The sequence below is a fragment of the Ambystoma mexicanum genome, chromosome 7q (assembly GCF_040938575.1).
Source record: "Ambystoma mexicanum isolate Mex_15411 chromosome 7q, UKY_AmexF1_1, whole genome shotgun sequence".
Classification (NCBI taxonomy): Eukaryota; Metazoa; Chordata; class Amphibia; order Caudata; family Ambystomatidae; genus Ambystoma; species Ambystoma mexicanum.
This window is the reverse complement of record NC_090941.1, coordinates 1,035,449,240-1,035,471,670: the sequence shown is the minus strand read 5'-3', so window position 1 is coordinate 1,035,471,670 and position 22,431 is coordinate 1,035,449,240. Positions and strand designations below refer to the sequence as shown.

General features: G+C 48.2%; 1 protein-coding gene across 2 annotated transcripts in view; it reads left to right on the top strand.

Moving 5' to 3' along the window:
* The first annotated feature begins 2,490 nt into the window (after positions 1-2,490).
* The window catches only part of NUP98 (nucleoporin 98 and 96 precursor), a 2,071,147-nt gene continuing 2,051,206 nt past the window's right edge, over positions 2,491-22,431 (top strand). For both annotated transcript variants that reach the window (XM_069640340.1, XM_069640339.1), the window contains exon 1: positions 2,491-2,631. The gene's annotated coding sequence lies outside the window, so the exon portion shown is untranslated. The remainder of the gene's footprint in view (positions 2,632-22,431) is intronic.

Sequence of the window (22,431 nt, the reverse complement as noted above, 5' to 3'; positions counted from 1 at the left end):
GAGGATTTGCTGTTGTATGTATTGGTTTGTTATGTTCCCTTCCTTTCCTTTGTCACTCCATCCCCTTTCCCTAACTCCATCTTCCCCCCATTGGCTGCCACGTGGCTCCCTGTGATATACGTTCAGGTGCCCGTGCCAACCACGGTGGGAGGGGTCAATCTATTTGGCTTCTGTGGTTCGGAGGAGGGGATTGAGATCCCTACTCCCTATAAGTTTGACACAAGAGGCCAAGGTAGGGCTAGAGCAATTATGGAAGGTGCGGGAGGAGTTGTTATTCTCGGCTTCCTGTCTCCTGCTGAGAAGCGACCGGATAGTCGTGCCCCAGTCAAAGATCAAGAAAGTGATCACTCTGGCCCACCATGGACACCAGGGTGCCGCGAAGACCAAGGCCTGGCTGCGCCTCAAGGTATGGTTCCCGGAATTAGAGCGGAAGGTCGACGACTTTGTGGCTGCCTGTGTCTGGTGTCAGGCGGTGTCCCCTCTGCAAAGAGAGCTAGCGATTGAGGCCATGCCCCGAGGCACGAGACCATGGGAAGTGGTACATGGAGACTTTGGTTCCACACGCTGGGAACCCACTTCCTGGTCATCGTGGATGAGTACTCTCGGTATCCAGAGGTGGAGTTTGTGGAATCAGTGGTCTTTGAGTATGTGGTGGTCGCCATCGAGAAAGTGTTTGCTGCCCACGGATTCCCCCACACCATGTGCTCCGACAACGGGGCGCCATTCCAAAGCGAGTGGTTCTCGGAGCTGATGGATGGATAAGGGGTACAGCACAGGAAAATCACCCGACACTGGATGCAGGCGAATGGAGAGGCCGAGAGATTGATGAGAACACTAAACAAGACTTTCAGGATAGCCCAGGGACAGTGCTTGCAGCGGGCCCTTTACCAGTTCTTGCGCGTATATCGCACTTCCCCCCATGCGTCCACGGGAGTGGCGCCGGCTGAAGCCCTGTTCAAACGGTGCCTCCGAGGGTTGCTGCCAGAGGTGGGGGAGAAGGAGCCCGGGGTCATTGATGATCAGCAGGTGGAGATAGATCGCCGGCTGCGGACCGAACAGGAGAACGTCAGGAGAGGACTCCATCCGCAGCGGCTAGAGCCGGGAGATGAGGTACTGATCTGGAACAGACACCCCCATGGAAATCTCTCTCTCCTGTATGAACCTGAGCCACTTGATGTGGTGGCCGTCCATGGTGATGGTCTCGGACGGGCAGTCGGCCGTCACCCGGAAAGTGAGCTTCTTTAAGAAGCTAGGGGACCCCAGAACGGAGCCTCCCCTTGAACCGGACAGGATGGAAATGCCTGACGACGGGGAAGGCCAAGCCTCCATGCCCGCATTCCCTGCGAATGGACTACCCGTGCCAGAGGTAAGCGGGAGGTACCCCCAGAGGGCTGGGCGAGGGAAACCCGCTTACTTCAGCGATTACGTGTTGGGACAATGTTTCATGAGTGGGTTTTGGCTTGTAATGTTATTTAAGGGGATCCAGGGTGGTTGTCAATAAAGGGGTGTGTGGTGGTTTGACGGTTACGTTGAAATGTTAGTTGGTGATTATGTAGGTTAGTAGAATATTGTTGTTTGTCCTCGTGGAAAAGGAGGAGTGTGGCGCTGCCTTTGAGGGACGCGCACACATTATAAATAAAGGGGGCGGCCCCAGCCGCGTCAGTGCGACCGGGAAGCCCGAGAAGAGCGGACGTCTCTGTGTGAGTCTGTGTGTGCTTGAGGGCTTACGGGCATCGCGAATGGGAGTCATGATACACTCCCAACAGCGCCCAGATACCCTTGGGCTTGGTGCTCTATATAAGCAAATAAAACAAACAAACCCCAATGCATTCCTATAGGAAAATGGATTTCTCCGACGAAATCCATAGCTCTCAACTCACACGCTTTTGGCGGGTGTCACCCGCCTTGTAAAGGGCTAACTCACCCGCCAAGCCTCCTGCACGCCCATTCATTTCAATGGGCGTCTCACCCGCCAAAAACAAAATCGGGTAATTTCACCCGCCTTTGCAACAGAAATGGTTGAGAGCTATGCGAAATCTCCCTGAGGTACTTCAGAATGTTGCCATGTATACTTCCCTACCCATTTACGCAAGGAGACACTAGATGTTTCTATCAAAAACGTTACCATTTTCTGCCTTCCAAAATAGACAAGTAGGTGCTCCAAAAATCTGCTTTGCAGATAAGCAGTCACAGGCCAGACTCCTTGGTTCAGATCCAAACATGAATCCCTGCACCCCCAACTCTAAGACCCTTAATGTCCACAAAGAATGACTGCGGAAAAAACGATGGACCTGCAAACATTCCGGCCTGTTCGCTGCTCACTCGCTTCAGCCATGGAGCTAGAGTGGAGATGAGAGAGGCGGGGCCACGCCGCAGGCCCGTCATTTTGATCCAAGTTCAAGCCAATGGTAAGCGGTGGAAAACAAACATCGATTGACAGCCCGGCGCTCCAATGGCTGAGCGGCCAGAGTTGAGCGACACGCGCAGCTGCCAGCGCGATGACGCTATGACGCCGCGGCGCGTGCTGTGTTGAGGGTGACGCATTTTGCTTGCTCGGTTTCGGCGCTGGTTTCCTTGGATTCTTTCCCCTGCACGGTACACAGGCGGCATTGCTCGGATCCCGTCCCGGAGGTGAGTGGCTGGCCAGTGGCGGGAACAGACAGTGGGAGAGATTGCTCCGGGCAAGGGTAGACTAAGCTGGGCTTGGCTCGGCAGCGGGGTTGTCCCTGGCGCCACTTGCCGGCCCTTGCTTGCGCTGTCAGTGTCCAGCAGCTCTAGTGGTTTCTCCCGCTGTCCGTGGTGACCCGGGTTTCCCTAAAGTCACATGGAGATCCACCTGTCCTCCGAGATGTCAACAGTACACTTATTTTGTGTTATCCCCACGACTCTTATCAGTTTCATGTACACCAATGTATTGTGGGGGTTGTAGTCTTTGCTAACCAGTTGATCATATTTTAAGGAATGAGTGGACTTAAGTGATCAGCAAAAGGAAAGCAGTTTGTGACCGTTTCATCACCTGGTCAGCATGGCGTCACCGCCTTATGTTAGTAAACTGCCCATTGTGGAAACACCCTCTTTGTACACATCTAGAGTTACACCGCGCCAGGCATGTTAATGTGTAGTGGTAAACTAAAATACCTGCATTTCCACATACTTTTACTACGACCAAGACTAATAGTGCTGTACAGTGATCAACACTCTAAATGTCTCTCTTCCCATTTTTTTTTTCACGATTGTCTTTTCTTAAAAACATTTCATAAATGTACGTCTCTCCATTTCATAAAATGTGCTTAATTGGACACCTAATATTATTTTGCTGAATATATGCATATTACACATCATACACGTGTATTCCCTAATATACAGCAGGGTTCATAATTTCTGGGAGTTATTTAGCTCCTGTTCCTAGCCCGGGAGAGCCTGGTTAGCTTAAAAGCAACAGATAGCAGGAGCTACGTTTGGCTCCAGAGGCAAACCGGCGCCATACCTATGTGGCATTAACTTTCTGTATCTAGGTACGTGTTTAAAGAACCATTTGAGACTTCTAAAAGACAATTAAAGTGTAATGAATTGTGTATAATGTACAAAAAGTGAAAGGTTGAATTTCATTTAAAATTTAGATTTGTGGCGCGCCATGTGCTAGCCTCTTCTCGTGCAAGAGTGAGACAGTTTGGGGGAGATACATTTCCTGCACAACTAGATCAGCAGTGTCGCCAGTGGAGGACTCCCCACCGTTGACGTGGCGGGAGAGTTGGAGTTCAGTGTCGAGGTACACACTGAGTCTTCACGTATTTAGAGACCTGGATGATAGTTCCGTCGATGCGGAAGTTCAAGTATGAGGGGTCTACGGTGCTTAAGCAGCGAGAGGAACCCACAATGAGGAGTTCAGTTTTCTCATCATTGAGACATAGGGTGTGAAAAGCCATCCAGTTTTGAATGTCACTGTAGGTCTGGTTGATCGATTCAATATCTTGCGCATAGTTCCATGAGATCGGCAGAAATAACTTCTGTGTCTTCCGCAAAGTTTGTTTAGGGGATACCCAGGTGGTCAGAGAGGTTTTGTGTAAGTGTTATACTGCGCTGGGGAGATGCAAAAGCCTTAGGGGGGGCATTGCGGGCCACACAACTAATGGGATCATCAGTGTGGTCACCTATAAAGACCCAGGAAGTATGCCCAATCAGTAAAGATTTGATCCGGCGGGTCGCCTAATGGGAGAAGTGGAAGTTTATCAGGAGGTGTTGGCAGAGGATGTCGTGGTATGTTTGAGGTTGAATGCTGCTGAAAGGTCCAACGGGAGAAAGGTGGCCATGCTGTCTGAGTCACGTATGATAGTGTTGGATCTTGAGATCCAGCAGTGCTGTTGGTTCTGAACCCGGATTGTCTTGAGCCTAGGCGTTGGTGCTGTTCTAGGTAGTTTTAGATTTGGGATTGGGCAACACGATCTTGGATTTTGAGGAGGAAGGGAACTGTGGTGATGAGTAGGTAGTTAGTTGGGAGGGTAGGATCAAGGAAGGGTTTCTTAATGATGGGTGAGACCCATTGTGTTTTAAGGCAGTTAGGGGCATTATTAGAAGTGAAGGAGGCATTAACAAAGTCCGTTGTGGCTGGTGCTAGGTAGCAGTGCAGAGTTTGATAATGTGGGCAGGGCAATCGTCACCTCTGCAGTTGGATGGTTTGAGGTGCAAGACAGTAATATCGATGTTGGCTGTGGAGAATTGTAATGGGGGAGGAGTGGGGAGCATGCAGGGGTGGGCGTTTTGGTGAAGATATTCTCTCGTTTGTTTTTTTGTTACAAAGTGCTGTTTCGGTGGAGGAACACCGAGCTTTGTCAATGAGTTCTTTGAGGATGGTGAATAGCTCTTTAGAACAGAAATCCTTGAGTTGGTTAATGGTACATGATGAAGCATGGACTTGAGTCCCTTTTCCCTTGTGCCCCACCTTTCGCGCACACAGGTGTTGCCTGTTTTGTGTGATTCTTCTACCCTACACCCCCCTGCCCCCCAGCCTACTTCTGCAGGAGTCTGTCCTGATACATTCTGGTTTAAACATCATCGTCTTGTTGCCAATGCTGGATTGACTTTTATGGACTTTGATTTACGGTGCGTCCCCCTTTCTCATCTGTCATGCTGGACTTCCTTTGCATCTTGTATTCATGGTGGCTCTAAATCATGCTGTTCCCATCTTCATCTTGTATCCTGGATTGCAACATTGTGTTTTACTACTGGCTTCTGCAATTGTATTGCTCTACCCCCTTGCTCCTCCACTTTATTGACTGCTTACTCTCTGTTCTCTCCTCTCCCTTTTCCTATCTCCTCCCCTCTATGCACTCTTATCAGAAGTGTCCCTGGACCTAGTATGATAGCAACCTAGTCTACCCCCCCCCCCTAAAGTCCCCTCCAGCGCTTCCTTAAATGTTGTCAGGCCTAGTACGATAGTCGCTTGTTTTGTTCCTCCTTTCCCTTGCCTTTAGTTTTTTCTCTGGCTCTACCAGAAATGTCGTCAGGCTGAGTACGGTAGTTGCCTCTCTGTTTCCACCTCCTTCCCACTCTCCCCCTCCCTTTTCTATGTCTTAGCTCTTGCACTATCTGAAATAGTCTAATCTGAGTACGATAGTTAATTTCACATCCTTACTGTTCATGGCCTTGTTGGGGTAATTTTGTGGAGGTCGGCAGAGCTGTCCGCGGACCCCCAGCAGTGGGAAGGCTCCAACTCCGTCCGTGTCCCAAAGGAGTAGGAGGCACACACAAGAGCAAAGGGTTACTGCGGTTTATTGCATAGAAACAGACCGGGACAGGTTCATGGAGCGTAGGTACCCAGGAACTTCTCATTTAAAATGGGCTCGCAGGCCCTTTTTCTAGCTGAGTGATGCACAATGTGCGTCATCTGTGAAAACTCATCCCCAAACCTGACGCTACCCCAGGTTGGTTCCCCGAGTGGTAGGGTCAGTATAGGACAGTATAGAAGGAAAAGTTATTGGTAGAGAAGGGTTCAGGTGGTGCGCTTGGGTCGTCCCTAAGAATTGTTACATGAAGAGAGTTAGTGATTGGTTGTGTTGTGGTGGCGTCAGTGGTTAGCCCCTCCTCTCCTGATTGGTCCCCCCAAGCCTGGGACCATCGTTGTTCCCAGCTCGCAATGTACAATGTGTGACTGTCAGTGGCGGACAATGGACAGGTCTTGCTACTTGCTGTTAGAGCGCTCCTTTCCCGTCGCTGCCTGTGTCTAACCTGTTACTACTTTGTTGCAGCCTGGGTCCCAGACGTGAGACCCCAGAGCTTCTTTAGTCCTTGGAGCTTGGCATCGTATCAGGTCGGCCTGGTCACGTGTTGAGAGACCGTGGCTGAGGCATAATTACAGGGATTTGATTTGTATTTCTGCTCTGAGGAGTCTTTAGCAGTGGCAGGTGTAACCTTGCTGTTGAGAGCGCAGCCTGTTGATTGCAACTTCGAGACCTTGGCTGTGGGGCTCCAGTCAGTGTTGTGCTGCATGATCATCACCTTGTAGCTCTGTCTGAGCTGCTTCAGCTCTGGGCCTCTGGTTTGCGGCCTAACTTTGGCCTGGTTATATGTGGCAGTATAAAGTCCATAAGGCGAGAGTTGTGAGGGTGCGGATTGGGTCCTTATACATCAGTCCATATACAGGGTGTTATCTTCAGGGTTTTAGTAGCATGAAGCGTCTGCAAGCATGTACACAAGCTCTTCTGCCGTCTTGTGTTTCTGCAATGCGGTAGTTGGCCTATGTGGAAAAATAATGATGAATGTCTGTGAGTGTGCGCGGTCCTCTAAGTCAGCACAGAGCGTGTTCTTCGTGTGGGTTGGTGTGTTCGATCCATGTGCCTGGCAGCAAGTGTGTTTGTCCGTGGCTGCTATGTCATCTCTAATGATGGCGGTATTGGTTGGTGGCGTTTAGTTGAGCTGGTCCATATGGTCGGCCTCAGCTCCACCTGGTTTCCCACCTCATGCTTTGGATGGGGTGCGGCTGGCTTGTGGAGGTGGGGCGTGGCCACAGTGGATCTGAATGTCTGGGGCGGCAGTCCCATCCCACTGCGGGTGCTTGGGTCGTGACGTCATTGGCCATAGTTTGTATGGATGTCGGTGGAAGGAAATGATCCACTTTTATCTTCTCGCTCTCGCCCTACCTTTGTTATTCCTGCTAGGTGTCTGTACCGATCCACGTGATCTTCAAACGACAGTACATATACACCCGTCCACCACCGGGCTTACAATAAACCCATTTTCTGACATAGCTCTTCGGATTCGGTGGATTTTCAACTTTTATTGATGGTGGGTACAAGTCTGCATCCACTATATGTTGGCGCAGCCGTTCGCGTTCCTTGATGTGTGTGCAGGTCGTCTTCGGCGGGCATTAGGATGTGCATGCCGATCATTTCCTCTGCAGGACCCTTTGAACTTGCCATCCATAGTTTTATTCTCATAATTGAAACCATTCCTAAAATCATGCATCCTGCCAAAACTGAGTCCGTCCACTAACCATGACGGCATCCAGGACCAGAGGTATGAAAACCAGCTACAATCCTTTTTCACCCCCTTAGCTTCTTCTTCCACCTTGGCGTGCATCTTGGCCAGTTGTGATACTGCTACAGAGTGCTGTTATCCCGTCATTTGCAGGAATGAACGTACAGCAGGAACTTCCAATTTTGGCGCAAGCACCTCCTTCCATTGCCGTTAGAAGGTCCAGCACATACCTGTTCTTTAGGGCCACCATCCGTATGGTTTGGTTCTTCTTTTATTGCGTTAAAGCCTGTGGAGTTGATCGTCATCATCAGCTCCCACCATGTTATTTGTAGCCATTTTGTATCGGCATATGCTAGCACTCCTGGATGTATTACAGAGGAAAAGAACATTGCTGCTCTGCTGAATAATCTGTGCGCTGGTGGGCTATCATGCAATGCTGTTTCTGAGTTTCCCCAGAGGTAATTTCCTGTGAGTGGTTCTCCTTGTCTTTTTACTCTCGTCAGTGTTTTTCTGGGGTGGTGTCACTCTGTGATGTGCTGCCCGTTTGCCCCAGGGACCTTCTTTTTCTTCTGTTTACTTTGTCCATTTTAGGGAAGTTTTCCATGTTGATGTTTCTGTGGTACTAACAGAGAGGGTACGTTGATGTGTACCATAGTACATACTCCATTCCACAATTGTGGTAGACTGTTGTAAGCTTTTGCTCCGCAGGCCCAATAGTGGTCCATCAGTACTGCATCTCCCCCCTCCCCCCAGGGAAGCTGTATCGTTCTTTTACACCCTTTGTTTACTGCAACATCAACTTCCCCATCGTGCTGGTAACATAGCGTGGGGGCTGCAATAGGAATTATCATTATGGGTTCCTCTTTGTCCAACCATGTTAGTGCCGCACTTGTTGTTTTCTTCTTGTACTGTCATTATTGAGGATTTTACTAATGTCAGTATCTTGCTTCCCACAACTCCATCCGCCCATCCGTTCTTCTATATACCTTGCCATAGACCAGTATCAGTGGTCTTTCCCAGCATCCCGGTTCACCTCCAATCTCTCTTGCATTCCACTTACATGGCAGGTAGTTCAGTGTTTTGTTTCCTCCTTTGTCAGGTCAATCGGTTACGTATTGTAGCCCTTCAGTCAGCTGCCAATGGTTGTCAAACATGGGTAGTGTTTTGATGAAGTTGTCTTCGTATGGGTATGTTGACCTTGCTTTCCATCTTAGTGTTGCCGTTTTCCCTTGGGATCGGCCGCGTGTTTGAAACAATGCTAAATATAAGAGGCATTCTGCTGTGGTCGCTGGCACTTCAGTTGCCACAAATGTTCTGGAGGCGCTCATGGCGTATGGGATCAATGAGCACACGTAGCAGTTGTCCTTTGTTGTGTCCTTACCAGTTTTGAACATGTGTTTATACCACATGTTAGAGACGTGTGTGGTTTCTGTAAGATGTGTCCACCCCATGTACATCGATGGAAACACTAACTTTACCTCTTTTTATGTTTAGTCCCATGCTACTCGTACCACCCGACACTGCTCCTTGCAGCTGGGGTATGGGAAATGTTAGTATTGGATTTTGCAGTCGCACGTAAAGCATAGTAGGTCTGCCAGACAGCAGCAGTTATCAGACCAGTGGTCAGAAATGTCCCCAACATTTTTATTACAGTTGCTATAACCACTGGCATGTTTACCTTTACCTGTGCTGCCATCCTGCAGCTATTTTACTTAAGATGGTATAGGTGCCCGTCTGAAAATGTCTAAAATTCTGCGTTATTATCGTTCGTATTTGTTGTTCAAGCCCTGCGTATCAAGTGATCATTCAATGCCCAGGCGAAAAGCTCCTCCCACACCTTCCTTACTGTCCTTTCTCTCAGAGCAAGTAAGGCTGCGTGGAGGTGTAGATATGAGCGTAATATGAGGAGAAACTCGTTGTAGTAAAGGCGTATCCGTCTGGGCCTTAAGTACTTTGGCCTTTTTAATTATTGAAGGGAAGCGCCCCCAATTCAGCACGATCCTCCCCGCAATGAGAGACAGTAAGGGACTCTCCCGTAGTGGGAATAAGGCCAAGACAGAGTGCGGGTGAGCGTAAGTGGGAGTTTATCCAAGAATAAGGCATGCAAAGAACTCTGCAACCTACGAGAGCGCTCTGCCTGACAATAGCAAAGACAGGCGTATTTCTAATACAAAAAACGTCATCAACACCTAAACACTATAGGGGGCACAAGTCAATTGAGATTGGGTGGCGTCGACTAACTATAGGTGTTGCTGCAGCGGGGTTGGTCTTGGCGGGACGACGTCACTGGTCAGCCTCGTGGGTTGGGTTGGGCCTGGCAGGCCGGCTTGAGGTCATCCGTGCGGTGTTGATGTGCTGGGGCAGCCTGTGACAATGACGAATACCTTTCCTGTCTCATTTGCCCTAGGCCATGCACACTGCAGTTATTTAGAAAATGACATTTAAGTTCGTTAATAAATCGCTTCAACAGCTTATCTTATAAAATAAACACAACACATGAGGAATGCACCTCGTGAGAGGTCTGGTGGTTGTCGGTTGGGGTGAGATTTACCTGTGTCCTATTGACCGGTATTTTAGGTCGCGGGACGGGGCTCTGGGGCCTGGGCCGAATGATACATGTCTGTCTGCTGCGTTAGAAGTTATTATATAGATGGGTCTCTGTGTTTTGTCCCAATGATGGGGGTCGTCCTTACACGGGATCAGGATTCTTGGGGGGTTCGTGGGATTTATGAGAGGGTGCTAGTAGATCAGTGGGTTCATCCATGGGTTTATTACCGTGCTGTAAATAACACAGGTAGCGGGCTGTGGCCTTGGTTGCGGCGCCGGGGCCTCTGACTCTCTGAAGTAACGCCAGCTTGGTTGGGGGAGGTGAGGGAGCGCGGCACAAGTCTTAGCTTTTTTATCTGGCAGGCTTGGTGGGGTGGGAGAGGGAATGGCCTTGCATATATCCACAAAGGTATTTTCCTCATGCGTTGCTGATCAGTAAATGCAGAAGTTCTATACTGTTCTGCCTTATTTTGACGTTATTTAGACACATATATATATACTTCAATTTCGTTACACATTTCTTTAATACAGTCGGTTCCAGTATCTTTTCATTACCTAACATTATATTCACTACATTGTGTGCGTATTGTATGTACATTAGACGTTATACGAGAGATATCTAGGTTATGGCCTACAGAGATTGATGCTCGCCGCTTTTGGGTTATACGAAACATATATGAGTTCAAGTTTCTACATACTATTGAAAAACACTTTTACAAATAGAGGTTACACGTTTGGTCAACATCTTTCTCCGTGGTTATAGCAGCATTAGTCCAGACCTGGAGGGATATCATATAACGTTACATTTTTATGGTTCATTCACATTTTAAACAGAGGTAGTTCATTAATATCAATACTTGAATTATTTTCTACCTTCTTCAGATAGTGATGCTTCAGCTTTTTTCCCCGTTGCCCCGGCCTTGCGGTCCGGGTCATACGGGGTGCAATATCACATTGTTACTAATATAATGTTGCCGTGTTGGCATCTCGGGTTTAGCTCATCTCCGACTTTCTCATGGGAACGCTCTCGCAGCGGATCTGCCAGGGCTGCTGAGGCGGCAGAGATGCATGAAAGGCCCTCCAAAGGTGGGGGCCTCGTTACAGTGTGCTGAACTCACACCATGTTTACTGTGCAAGATGGCGTCTAGGCCTAACTTAATTTTTGGTAAATGCAAAGACAGGGTGCGTGTGGGCAATGTCGTCGGCGGGTGAACCCTCCTCCACCTGGGCCCGGGTGGCATGAGGGGGCGCCCACCGAGTCATAGTCCCCGCCTGGGGAGGAAGCTGTAGGTGAGGAGGGCCTTGCGGCCATTGCTCCCCTACATTTCCCCCCTTTCGTTACTTAAAGTAACGAATTTCTTTAGCTCTTCCAATCTTCTACATTCTTGTTCCTCTAACACTGCACCATCCCATGCAGGGGTTCCTTTTATAGGCATCCATGCTCTGCACACCCCCCTTAAGCTCTCACCTCTCCTAGCATACTCGTCTGGTGTACATGTTAAATATATACAGTCGCCAGTTTCTTCCAGATCTACCCAGACCTCCTCATACCATTCCAATTCTACGTCTCGTGGTTCTTTGATAGTGGTGTGCCATAGTTTATCTACTATGTACTTATCACGGCACATAGGCACTAACTGATACCTGGGGGTGTTGTCTGCTCCTGTCTGCACATGTACTTCTTGTGTTGCTTTAATTGTGCCACCGGAGTTGCCCATTGTCACCATCATCATTGCGCCGTTAGGAACTGCATTAGCACAACATCGGAGGCCCACCTGGCACAGGCAGAACATTACGAGAATGATCACTACTATTGGTATCAGGAACTTCATTGTCACTCCAAGCCATGAGGGAACCCAAGAAAAGATATTGTCGAACCACGAGCTATCCTCAGCTCCGCCTTCCATTTTCATCTTCTCGCCCAGGTTATGTACTGCTTCAATAACGTGGGACAGGGACCCATTTTCTGCATCTTCGGAAGGTACGAACGTGCAGCACGCACTTCCTATTTTTCGGCAAACACCTCCATCGATTGCTGTTAACAGGTCTAGAACATACCTGTTCTGCATGGTCATTAGTCGCAGGGCTCGTAGTTCCACCTTTATTATGTTAAACCCTTCTTCAGTGTCATTGGCCAACTGGATCAGTTCCCACCGTGTGATCTGGAGCCATTTTGCATTTGCTCTTGCTTGGACACTTGATACTAGCGAAGCAAAGAATGTTTCCACGGAGCTGAACAGGCGATACCTGTCTGGGATCTGTGCCAATAAATCAGATGATGCTTGTGATATGTAGTTCGAGGCTCGCTTGTTCCTTGAGAGCTCTTCTCCCCTCCCTCCGGAGGACAGGACATAAAGGTGCGCTTGTGTAGTTGGAGAAGCTGCATTCTGGTTCAAGCCTTCTTTCATCATGTTACTTCTATCAATATGGCTTTCTGGAATCACCATTAGTGTTGAGTGCAAAGTGGCCATTGAGCAGCTACCACTCCATGATTGGGGAAGATGCAGGTACGCCTTGTTTCCGCATACCCAGTAGGTGTCCATTAATGCTGCTGTCCCTTTTTTCATATCTGGGATGGTGAGAGTTTTGTTACAGTTCTTGTTCGTTCCCATTGCCATTTTTCCTTCTCCCTTGAAACATAGTTCGTTTTGTATTTCACTTTGTAGCTTGAAGGGTTTCTCCATCGCTGTTACCCATGTTAGTTTAGGGATGTGTTCTTTCCATATTGGCAAGCACGTTCTTTCCATCCACCGCAACTTGTCCGGTTGGACACCTTTCAGTGCTTCTGCCTTGCACAGCACTTCTTCGTCTTTCCATTTGTTTTCGGAAAACAGTGTCCCTTGTATTGCAAAGAAAGGTTCTTTAAGGCAGATCACTCCAGACGCTTGCGAATAGCACGTTTTGTTGTTCTGTAGCATTCTGAAAGAGACATCGTGTGCTTGGAAAGTGTTCTTTATTCTACACAGCGTGAGATGAAGGAGACATTGGGCATCCACAATGGGCAATTCTCGTGGCAACAATACTTTAGGTGTGCCTGATGCATGGGGGATAAGTGAGCAGACATAACAGCTCTCATTGGTTGTCTGTTTGGCTGTTGTGCTCATATCTGCATACCATTTATTTGCTTGGTGAGGGTGTCGTGGGTCTTCCATTTTGTCTAACCCTAGCCCATAATACTCATCATACCCTCTTCCACCAGTCTCTCTTCTCCGCCTACTTTTCTCCCTTCTTCTGTACCTTCTCGTTATAGTAGGTGAAGAACCAGGCCCCCCTTCCTCCCTCCCACCCCCATTTTCTAATTCTTCATATAGGGACTTGTGTTCTGTCATCATAATCACTTTTCCATCCTCCTTAATAAACAAGAGATCGTTGTTTGAAATTGGGGCGGGAGGGATCGTGCGGTTGTTGTATGTTCCAGGTTGGGACATTGTGTCATTGTTTAAATTTTTGGTTCTTGATTGTGACAGGACAGCAGTGGGTGGTGTAGTATAGTAACCCCACACAAAGTGTGATCCATCCCAGATCAAGAAATCACCTTCTTTGATACCTACAGTCGGAATTGTTTTCGTTCCAGGGGCAAGGGTGGTGTTGTTCCCCCCTCCCCCCTCGTTCATCTCGGTAGAGATGAACGCTATAACCCAGTGTAATACCAGACAAAACATTGAGATGAAGAACACGATAGCACACATTGATAAACCACATTCAAATGAATATGTTAATCTAGCCACTAACATTTCTCTAAATCTAACATATCTATTAGTTGCAGGCTGCCCATTCGATGCCATGATAAATCCTGTTTGAGACACAAGAGTTTATTAAATACAAACATGTAAACATTTCCACGTTGTAACGTTTCGGTGATAAAATATAGGGTTGGGTGAGGGAGGGGGTGTGTTGACAGACAAGGTAGCCTTTCAATCATCATTATTCGTACATTACTATATATATATATAAATAATAAAAAACATGATAGTTTAAAAACAACAATAATAAAAAAACTTCTTAAAGAGCACAGGAGAGGAAAAAAAAGAACCCCACGCAAAACTTTTCAAAAATTGTAATAAGAAAATTTCCATATACATATGTACATGTTTTAGTCCAGGACATTTGTTGTGCGCTAATTGTGTTCGCTGTTCATCTCATAATGCACACAATATTCCAATCATTCATTCCGCACAACTTCATCGTCCGCTGTTGCCTGTGCCTCGTCCTGCACCTCACTCTCCGCAGCGCTGTAAGCTTTACGTACATCTGTCAAATGCACCCAATATCGCAGGCCCTTAACCTTTACTGCTGTAGGCGTGCAAAACACTACCTCATAGGGGCCATGGAAACGTGGTGCGTTCCACCTCCGCACAAAACTTCTAACATATATAAGGTCACCAGGCATTAGCTGTAGTGGTTTTTCAGGCAACCTGTTTGGTTCAGTCGCGTTTCCCTCCTCTCTTGTCGAGGGGGGAGCTAGTTGCTTTGCAATTACGCGCGCTGCCCGTGTCAGTTTTCGCAGATATTCTGTGAACTCCTCCCCCAATATAGCTGCGCTTCTGTGTGCATCAGAACGCTCACGGAGAGGCGAATGCGCTGTATGCATTCTTCTTCCCGTGACGATCTCGTGCGGGGACAAATGGTGATCCTTACTTGGCTGGTTTCGTAGTTCAAACAAGGCCAAAGGCAGGCAGTACATCCAAGTCTTTTTAAGGGAAAAACAAAGTTTTGATAATCTGCTTTTTAACAGGCCATTTATCTTTTCCACGACGCCATTACTTTGAGGATGATAAATCGAACATAATTTGTGCTTTATTCCCAATAATGTAGTCACTTCTTTAAATAATTCATTAACAAAATGTGTCCCGTTATCTGAGCGAATAACGTCGCAAATTCCCCAGCGCGGAAACACTTCCCGCACTAGGAACTTCGCGGCGCCCTTCGCGTCAGGGCGGGCACATGGACCTGCCTCCACCCACCTCGAAAATGGACATACAACCACAATCATGTATCGAGCCCCGTTACATCTTTCTCCCATGTCTACATAATCAATGTGGAGCTCTCTGAATGGGCCACTTGGTTTGGGTATCGTACCCCTTAGTGTACGCAATGTCATACCTGAGTTGTAAATTTGACATGTCGTGCATTCTAGGGCTAACCTTGTGATGTGTTCCTGGAGGCAAGGTGCAAACCAATCTTCTTGTATCTCTGCCATTATGTGTTTCCTTGTGTTGTGTGCAGGAAAGTGTAGTTGTTGAAATGCTATTTCTAACAGCGTAATTGGCATTACCACTTTTCCTGAACTGTCTTGTCGCCACAATAAATCAGTCGGTGATTTGCTGCATCCTCTCTTACTCCACAGCAATTTTTCCTCTGCACTAGCTCCCTCTTGCAGCTCTATTATCTCCTGTGTGGGCATCATGTTGTATCCTGTGGGGACCTCTTGGCTTGCTGTGTGGTGCAACATGTACTCTCCTATTTCACCTTTTTGTAGATATGAAGCTGCTTTGGCAGCGGCGTCTGCTGCCGCGTTCCCCAAAGATATAAAATCTGTATTTGCGGTATGAGCTTGACATTTTACGATGGCCACTGCCGTGGGGTCTTGCAGGGCCTCAATCAGTTCTTTCAATAATTCTGCATGCTGGACTGGCGTTCCGTCTGCTCGCCGAAACCCTCTCCGCCCCCACCGGGCCAACCCGCCGTGAACTGTTGTTGTCATGTATGCTGAGTCTGTATATATGGTCACTGCGCACCCCTTGGCGGCATGCAATGCTTCTATTAGCGCTATTAGTTCTGCTGCTTGCGCTGAATAGTGTGATGGGAGGCGGTGTTGTACTAGTATCTCATATTCATCTTCCTCTAATCGTACCACTGCCATACCCACATGCTTTTCTCCTGTCTCCATGTCAATTGATGCTGACCCGTCCACAAAATACACCTCACCCTCGGTCAGGGTATTTTCAAAAATCACTGGATCCTTACTTTCGTCACCTGTGTACGTGGCGCAGTTGTGGTTTTCCATGTCCTCTATGGTGCATGCCTCTGTGATGAATGTGGCTGGGTTCACTGTTTTACATCTTACTATATGGATGTTAGCGCTGGACAGTATTATCTCATATGCTGTGGCGCGTTGTGTTGTCAATGTGCTCTTTGTTCGCTCTAATATTGCAAAAAGTGAGTGTTCCACAAACAGTGTCACCGGGCAGCCCATCACTATCGTGGCACTTTTTTCAATTGCGAATGCGGCTGTAGCTAGGGATTGCTCGCACGCGAAATGACCTTGCATTACTGCGTCTAGGGTGCCGCTATAGTAAGCAAGTGGTTTGTGCCCTAAAGATGTTTTCTGTGTCAGTACCGCTGTCATCAGTGTTCCTTTGCAGTGTGAAAATAAAAAGAATTCGCGCTCATAATCTGGATTTGCTAGTACTGGAGCGCTTGATATCAGCTCTTTTAGTGAGTTAAATGCTGTGTTCATCACCTCTGTCCATTCTATGTGTTTGTGTTCTTGTTGTGCTTCTTTCAGTGCCTGTAGCAAGGGCCTTGTGTACGCCGCATAGTCCAATATCCATGCTCGGCAATAGTTACACATACCCAGAAATTTCTGCATCTCTTTTACTGTTTTGGGCTCCCCAATTGCTCTAATCGCCTGTGCCCTGTCTGGTATAATTCGCTTGCCATCCTTTGATATCAGCTGACCCAAGTATAGGACCTCTGTCAGACAGTATTGTAACTTCCCCTTGTCCACCTTGTACCCTTTATTGGCCAATAATGTCAACAGTGTTATCGAGTCCTGTCTGCACTCTTCCTCAGTCTGTGCACAAACCAATAAATCATCAACGTACTGAATCACTGTGCTTTCTACAGACAAATTCCCCAGATCTTCATGTAGTACCCTGTTAAATATGCTTGGGCTCTCGCAATATCCTTGTGGTAGTCTGCAGTGTTCGAACCTCCTTCCTCCCAATGTAAATGCTGTCAAGTACCTGCTCTCTTCTGCTAAGGGAATCGAGAAAAATGCATTTTTTAAGTCAATTACTGTGAAGTGTGATGCTATTTTTGGAATGTTGCACAGTATTGTCGCCGGGTTCGGGACTAAAGGGAACTCCTTCATTACCACATCGTTCAGTGGGCGTAAATCTTGTATCATCCTCCATGAACCCCCCTTCGCCTTTTTGATTGGGTAAATGCATGTGTTGCATGGGGAGTTTGAGGGCACTATTATACCCTGTGCTAGCAGTGCATCTATTGTCTCTCTGATCCCTTCTTCTGCTTCTCGCGACAGTGGATATTGTTTCACCCGGGGTAGTATTGCTCCCTGTTTTACTTTTATCACCACAGGCTGAACTTCGTGCAGCAACCCTACATCGTGGGGGCCATTAGTCCATAAGTTAGTGGGTACTGAACTCATGTCTTCATCAAAAAATGCGTGCGGTGCTCCTACTACCGCCATTAGTTCAACCTTAGTTTGCCTGGCTGTAACTACAATGTCACAGGGCATTGCCAGTTCCATCACTACTTCACCATCTCCCTCAGTGTCAGAAAATAGCTCCTCGTCCGAGAGCTCTCTCAGTGGAATATTTGCATTTGTACACAATACTGTCCGCCACTCACACCCTTCCATGTCAATACCAATCACACATATTCTGTTTGCTGATACATGTATTGCATGCAAATCCAACGATAGTACTGTCCCCAGAGCAGTGTCAGGGCTTGCTATGGGACGAAAAAGGAATTCTGCTGGGATCCTCCACTCCACCCTTTTTAGTTCTGGTACTATGAGAGCCAATGTTCTCATACCTTCAACAAACATCTCCTCATTTCTTGGTACCCCTCTGATCTCTTTCATGATTGTGTGGCCGTGTATTACTGCTAATATACGGAGGGGGCATATGCCTGGCGTTGAACATACGATACCGCTCCCTGTGAATGATATTGTCATGTTTAGTTTGCTCAAGAGATCTCTCCCTAGTAAGTTGATGGGAGAGTTTTCATAGTACAGTAAGGGTGCTTTCACTGTTTTACCCCCCACTGTCACATCCAATACCTCTGTGTAAGGAACTTCAATTACAGCCCCAGAGAACCCCTGCGTCTCTAACGTTCTATTAGATAACGGGAACCGGCCCTCTCTAATGCATGATTTCTCCGCTCCCGAATCCACCATGAATATGAATTGCTTGTCTCCTATCTGCGCTCCTATCAATGGTTCCTCTGATGCATTGTGGGTCGTAGACAGTACTGGACACGCAAGTGCTCTCTGTGGGCTGTCCTATGCGGGGTGTCTCATTGCCCCCCCTTGATCGAAAATGTTCCCCGAAACCACTGACACTCCACTGTAAGGTGCGGGGGCGGGTGCCCCATTAGCTACTGTGGCGAAAGTGTTACCAGGCGTGTAGTGCACATTGTCATTATTTTGTGGGCTGGTCTGTGTTCGGTACTGATGTCCGTGTAGTTGTGCGTTACTCCTTTGTACTACATTGTCTGGTTGCTGGTATTGTCCCATGGGGAGGCCGTAGGGGCTTCCTGGATGGGGGTGTCCGTACTGTTCTATCTCTTGGAAACCGTTGTTTTGTCTGCTCCTACATTCTCTTGAGTAATGCCCCCATCTCCCACAATTCCAACAGCTCCCCTGTGGGCCTCTGGGACCCTGCCACCCATTTCCTCCCATTCCTCCGTACCCTTGTCCTCCTCTTCGACCCCTGTACCCACCTCTTCCTCCTCTTGGGGCCCACTCTTGCCACGTTGGACCTCCGTTCTGCTCCTGCTCTGTCCACTGTCGTTGCCCTTGTCCTGCCCAATTCGCTGCTATTCTTCCTTGTATTGCTATTTGCCCCTCCTCTCCTTCCTCTCCCTCCCGTATGAGTGGGAGTCCCGCTACCGCTGCTGCGACCTTCACCAATTTTGATTGCACCAACTTCGCCTCATCCGCCAACCTTTTCTGTGCTACTTCCCTCTCTCTTTCTTTGATCCGTTTACAATGGTGTACTATTATGCTTTGGATCTCCGGCCAGCCTTTTGCCTCAACACCTGCTATTTTATCTAGTGCCTTTTGCACTTCCTTTGGGAGCCCTCTCTTAATGATGAAGTAAAATAGAGACGTGGATTGGTGCCAGGGCGTACCCGTTTCCGCTCTCCACATCTCCTGCACCCGGAGAATGTAATCCATAGCGTCCTCCCCGTCATTCATAGTACATTGCATTACTGACTGCAAATCAGGGGTATCTGGGAAGGTTTCCCGCAGTGCGTCCCACACCCTTGCTCGCACGGTGTTAAAAGAAGCCCCATCATGGCGATCACACTCTAAAGTTACAGCTGGAAAACCCGCTTTAGCCCACACTCTGTCCGCCTGATCCCCTACTGCGGACACTAGTAGGCTTTTCACATCGCCTACTGCCAGCGGTATACCAGCGGTATGTTTCTCAAATGCATATATCCACTTGCTTGCCCCTCCTGACAGCTGTGGTAGTAATTTCATTAAATTAGCCTTGTCCATCTGAGCCCACGGTATATAGTTTGGCCTCCCACCCCCCCGGTGGAGTAATGGGAGTTGTAATTTCCCTTTTGCCGTTGCAGCTTCCTTTTCCTTAGTCACTGCTGACTCTAATGACGCCATCTTCCCCACCCTATTTCTTAGTCGTCCCATCCATTCATCTTCTATAGTCCCCAGTGAACATGCACCATCTAGCTCCTCGCCTTCTCCTCCTACTGCCATGCTCAATCTATCACTCTCATCCCCCCCTCCTCTGACATCACATAACAAATCCTCTCTGATCCCTCTCTCTCGCGAGACGTCACTAATGCTTCCTTCTGCTGTCCCCACTTCTATTATTCTGGTCGGTTCTTCCTCAATTCTGAACAGTATTTCCCCCTTTTTCCATCCCTCCTCAATTTGTCTATTTTCGCTCGACGCTCTAGACGTGCGTCCAGATTGTGTGGGGGCGCATGCTGTGCGTTCACATATGTCTTTTATTCTTGAGAGTTCATCTCTTGCCACTGTAAGCCTCGACTCTAAGTCACTCGTTAACTTCTCTATATCCACCCTCTGTGTGCCTCCCTGAGCGCGCTCTCTGGTGTTTTCGTATGGTGGGGGTGCAGTTGGTCTTTGTGGCGTGCTGGTCGAAGGGGGAGGCACATAAATCGGGTCGCTATATCCTGCTGCAGGGGCTGGTTTAGGTAATATTGGGTACAACATAACCACTTCCGCAGGTTGTTCTGTACTTAACTGTTCCTTTTCCTCTCGCGGGATCATTAGTGGATTGTCTGTGGTGGAAGGTAAATCAATATTTGGAGCTGGAGCTTTGGGTGGGGGTACTTCCTCAAACAATCTCCAAAGATCTAATATCTCCTTCCTATTCTGCCATTGTTTTCCCTTATACTTGAGGCGAATGCATGTACATACCATATCAAGAACGCTTTTGTCAAAAGACCCTCCTTCTGGCCAAATCTGGGGCAACCCCTCCCCTTTCAATTCAGTTAACCATTGATCATGATATTTATTTATGCGTTCAGCATATCCCGGCAAGCTCTTACAGATGTGTGACAAGGGAGTTTCAGCCCCCATCCTTTAAATCGCTAGCGCTACCGCGTTCGCCTTCGTTACTTTTTATTAGCTGTAAATATGCGTATGTATACCTTTATGGCACAGACAAGAGCGGACCTCTCAAAATTATCACCCACTGTCATTCACTGCACAAATCTCTTCTCACTCACCATATCTCATTTCCTTCCCATTCCCAGGCACTCTTATGTGATCTCACTTGTAATTGATCAAGTACTGGTTATGGCCACACTCTCTGACACCACCTCGCGGCCACCCGTTCGTCTCTAACACTCGTACGGTGCGCGCACCCTTCACAATGCTTTCCACTCACACTTTTGTCTTTCTCCTCCCTTTCCTCCCTAGCCAGCTGTCCCTGTTTTCCTGCTAAGGTTACTATGTTCACGTCCGTACGTGCCACTACTGAGTCCCCACTTTTTAAGATGTTCTAACTTCTTTATACCCTTCTCATTTTCGCCCCCTACCCCGTGGAAATGGAAAAAGAAGAAATAGAGAGAGAGAGCACAATCACTAAAAAATATTCCCGGTGTCTCCTTTTGCTAGACACCAATAACTTATTTCTCACTTCTTCATATATTCCCAGTACTAGTCTAGATAGCACTATGCGGCGCCGCCTTCCACCCCCTCTCGGAGCTAGGTTTCCGTCACTTCTACCACGTCACTTATTTCTTACTCCTAATGGCCATATGCAAAGAAAGAATAAAGAAAGTTTCAAGACCCGTCTTTAGTAGACCTCCGCAATTCTCCCCCTCTACCTTTCCCCGTTCTTTTATTCCCAATTCCCCTTCTTTTCCCCTTGACGATCACTCGCACTCGGTACTCACGTGCCCGTCTTGAACCGATACTCTCCGAAACTGGGTCCGTCCAGGCGGCGTTACCGGTAACTCAACGGTCAGCCCCTGGCTCCGGCGAGCGGCACTCAAAGGGGATTTTTTTCCAATCGGGATCCCGTACCCTTTCTCATTGAGTGCGCACTTCTTATTGTGCCGGTCGCCGTTGGCGGGCGGCCTCCCGGAGACGGCTCACCGTGCGTATCCCTTCTCGACCGGAGATTCTCGTGCCACAAGGGGGTCGTTAAGAAGGAGTTAGGAAAAATAGTTTGGAGATATCACGTCGGGGTCACCACTGAAGGGAAGCGCCCCCAATTCAGCACGATCCTCCCCGCAATGAGAGACAGTAAGGGACTCTCCCGTAGTGGGAATAAGGCCAAGACAGAGTGCGGGTGAGCGTAAGTGGGAGTTTATCCAAGAATAAGGCATGCAAAGAACTCTGCAACCTACGAGAGCGCTCTGCCTGACAATAGCAAAGACAGGCGTATTTCTAATACAAAAAACGTCATCAACACCTAAACACTATAGGGGGCACAAGTCAATTGAGATTGGGTGGCGTCGACTAACTATAGGTGTTGCTGCAGCGGGGTTGGTCTTGGCGGGACGACGTCACTGGTCAGCCTCGTGGGTTGGGTTGGGCCTGGCAGGCCGGCTTGAGGTCATCCGTGCGGTGTTGATGTGCTGGGGCAGCCTGTGACAATGACGAATACCTTTCCTGTCTCATTTGCCCTAGGCCATGCACACTGCAGTTATTTAGAAAATGACATTTAAGTTCGTTAATAAATCGCTTCAACAGCTTATCTTATAAAATAAACACAACACATGAGGAATGCACCTCGTGAGAGGTCTGGTGGTTGTCGGTTGGGGTGAGATTTACCTGTGTCCTATTGACCGGTATTTTAGGTCGCGGGACGGGGCTCTGGGGCCTGGGCCGAATGATACATGTCTGTCTGCTGCGTTAGAAGTTATTATATAGATGGGTCTCTGTGTTTTGTCCCAATGATGGGGGTCGTCCTTACACGGGATCAGGATTCTTGGGGG